Below are 3,968 nucleotides of genomic sequence, written 5' to 3'. Positions count from 1 at the left end.
CGAAGGCACGTGCGGACTGGCCCCAGTGGAAGGCGGCAATGGATGAAGAGATGAAGTCATTGTTAGAAAATCGTACTTGGGAACTTGAGGAATTGCCCAGTGATGCTAAGAAGATTGGCTTGAAATGGGTATTTAAAATCAAGCGGGATGAGAGTGGTAATATTGAACGGTATAAGGCTCGGTTGGTAGCCAAGGGCTTTACACAGCAGAAAGATGTGGACTTTGCGGAAGTTTTTTCACCGGTTGGTAAATATGCTAGTTTTCGTGCGTTGCTAGCTGTTGTGGCGGATCGTGATCTCGAGCTTCATCAGCTCGACATCAAAACCGCTTTCTTGAATGGTGTTTTGGAGGAGGATGTATACACTGAACAACCCCCGGGATATGAGCAAGGGGGCGCTAATATTGCTTGTCACCTACGGCGTTCGCTGTACGGTCTGCGACAGGCTCCGCGCACCTGGTATACACGTCTTCGTTCGGTGTTGGAGCAGATGGGATTCAAGCCCTCCACTGCGGATCCTGGTTTGTTTATCAAGACGGAGAATGGTGATGTAACACAGCAAAGGCGTAACCCGGGATGCTCAGATTGGCATTTGCGTCGTTACATTGCCCCCCACTTAGCAATGGACGTCCTCGGCCATTATTTCGAGCACAGGAGCCATCCCACCTCGCGCCAGTGCGCTGGTTTATCCATTACACCATGAAATCGCCAATTTGCGACTTGCTGGTTGCCAGAATCGAACCGCCGACCCGAAGTTTATTTCGGAATTCGTGCGGTCCCGTCTCGATACCATTGTAACACAGCAAAGGCGTAACCCGGGATGCTCAGATTGGCATTTGCGTCGTTACAGGTGAGCCCATCTATATTTTTGTATATGTCGATGATCTTCTTATTGCTTGCAAATCGGTTTCCTTGGTTGAACTTATTAAAGAGCAATTGCGTAGCGTGTTCGATATGCGTGATTTAGGGGAAGCCAAGTTTTATCTGGGTTTTGAAATCCATCGTGACAGGGAGGCGCGTACTATTCGTATCTCTCAAAAGCGATATGTTGCGGAGGTTCTTTCCAAGTTCGCCATGAAGGATTCGAATAAACGTTCTACTCCTATGGATGCTAACGTGCGATTATTGTCCGATGGAGATGCACTTGATGTGTCACGTTTTCCTTATAGCGAGTTGGTGGGTAGTCTGCTTTATTTGTCAGTTTGTTCGCGTCCGGATATCTCTTTTGCCGTGGGAGTCTTAGCCCGTCACATGTCTAAACCTACTGTGGCGCACTGGAGTGCAGCAAAGGGAGTCCTCAGATACCTGGCCGGCACTCAGGACGTCGGTATCTCTTTTGGAGGCAACTTGGACATCGTGGGCTTTTGCGATTCGGACTTGGCTGGGTCCGAAGGACGTCGTTCGACAACAGGGTTTGCTTTCCTGCTTGGTGGTGGAGCCATCTCCTGGTCTTCAAAGATCCAACCCACCATTGCCACATCAACCGCGGAGGCCGAGTACATGGCGGCGGCTTCTACAATTAAAGAGGCACTTTGGTTACGACATCTTCTTCTTGATCTCGGTGTACCAATTGGTGCTTTGCCCATCAAGTGTGACAGCAGCGCGTGCATCGCGATGCTTGAAAGTCCTATTTCGTCTGCGCGTACGAAGCACATTGACGTGTGTCATCATTTTGCACGTGAGCGGGTAGAGCGTGGTGAGGTCAGGATGGTTAAGTGCTGCACGAAGGAGCAGCTGGCCGACGTTTTTACCAAAGCGTTGCCAAGGGAAAAGTTTAAGTTCTGTGTGGACGGGTTAGGTCTGGAGTAGTTTATTACTCTGGTCCTACAGGGTTTATTTTTTCACTTCAGTCATCACCGCTGTGCCTTATGAAATAGCTGAGTAGTTATTCGTTGTACGGAAGTCTGTCCGCGGGGGAGTGTTGTAATTCCGGTCAGACTTCTTAGGCTTTTTATAGCTTGTTGTCGCGATAAGCGTTGTACTTCGATTGGTGTGATTCCTAGTTGGGTCTTATCGTACGGACTTGATCTATTGGTACTATTTGTACCCTGAGGCAAGTCTTCTCTATCAAGCTGATTGTAACAACTATTGCTCATTGGGACTTTGGAGTGTCCTTCGAGATAGGGCATAGTGTCAGCTCGCTTATCCAGCTTGTGCTTAACTGGATCGTGTCTCAGCTATTTCTGGCTATTTACGAATAGTTCACAACAGGCACGTCCCTATGCACAGCAAATAGCTATTCCAAGCCAACAGCGGTGTCCTTGTCACCGACAAGGCTCTAAACGTCTTATCTGTTCTTATGTTTAATTAAGTTTATGTATGTTATACTCTGCGCAACTTTGTAATTTGACTTTACTCTGAACAAGGTGCTGCATACAACTGCCTCTTCGCCAGCGCTTCATCTTCCGCGGCAGTTTCGCGAGCCCAGTGTTGCAAGCTACGACGTAGGCTTTCGGTGCTTTCAGATACTGCAAAGCAGCCACGCAATAGTCCAGCCTGCATGCCGGGTGCGACTATGGCCAACAAGACCACCTGCGCAATGCGCTGGCACACCTCCAAGAAATTTATATACACTTGTACAGGCGCATTTTGCGAATCCCACGCGCGCATCCGCGCGGTGAATTTCGCTCCTGGCTTTTTTGGACGATGTACGAACGGTTTATTCGCGAAGTACGACCGGACACATTTGTGCGAGAGGCTGCTTAAAAAAAGGAAAGGTTTACGCAAGAAGAAAACGGGTGTTTATGAGAAAGAACAGCGTCAATTTGACTCTGAAACACAATTGCCTATTACCGCCGAGAAAGTTAGGTAGTTAGGTGCTCATGCCGGGAGCGAAACATCTCAAAAATAGCCTTTGCAAGACCACGCTGATCATCCACTTGCATGATATCACGGATGTTCGCATTGACGGGCACACCGAGGTCCCAGATCTTCTGACGCGCAGACATAATCGCCGGACATTCTACCAAGAAGTGTTTCTCATCCTCAATAGCACCATTACTACGACACACAGCGCACACGCGGTGCTCCCTAGCCCTGTTGCTCTCACTGTTAACCGCCAGGTCAGAGACACACAAACGAAAGCGAATTAGGGCACGATGATGCGCCGGGGGGATATAACCCGCGTACGGCTTCGGTGGCCCCATCCAGTGCTTATGGCGGCCCATCTTCACCCCGGGCTTCCTACCGTCCGTAACGAAAACTCTAGGGTCCACAGCTAGCCTATCATTCGCCCAGTCGTCGTTGACACGTGTCCTAAGGGTATCCATCAGCGCTTCGACATCAAGCTTGCAAGCCGAGTAACGTCTAACCCTCATATCAATGCCTCCCCCGACTGCCTCCTCACCCCAGTCATGCTCTAAGTGGTTAAGGATACGAATGACTTTGGATCCCCAACCATCAAACTGTAAATCCGTTACTAACGCCAAACGAATTTCCTGACGAAAGGCGCTGTGGTATACGCTACTAGTGTCCTCCACCAAACTATTCCAGAAGCGAAATACGGATTCAGCCCAGTGCAGCTGTAGCGGCATCTGACCTAGCTCCATGAACAGAAGCTGGAGGGGTGGTACAGAAGTCCCTACCAATTGTTTCATGAAAAAGATTTGGAGCTTGACCATGCGGTCTCGTATAGCCACATCGAAATAGCATGACCGCGGTGCCTCGTTAGCCGGATAGCCCTTTTCCAACATCGCGAGAACCTGGTCAGCCCCCCACACCTGCGAGCCGTATGATAAGACAGAACGAACTTGCGCATTGAAACACTTCATGCCGACGCTAGGTAGCAGCAGACCCTGCCGGCGCAGCTTGTTACGCAGAGCAAACATGGCCCGTTGGCCAGCCGAGAACAGCTCATCCGTGCAAGACGCAAAACCCGAGTCTGGTCCGAAGTGCAGCCCCAGATAACGGGCGCGTGTTTTCCAAGTGACCGGACGGAAGATCGGTAACCCCTCTTCAAGTGCGCGCATGG

This window comes from Volvox carteri, assembly GCF_000143455.1.
Source record: "Volvox carteri f. nagariensis unplaced genomic scaffold VOLCAscaffold_247, whole genome shotgun sequence".
In the NCBI taxonomy this organism is placed as follows: domain Eukaryota; kingdom Viridiplantae; phylum Chlorophyta; class Chlorophyceae; order Chlamydomonadales; family Volvocaceae; genus Volvox; species Volvox carteri.
Note: the sequence above shows the minus strand (reverse complement) of the source record.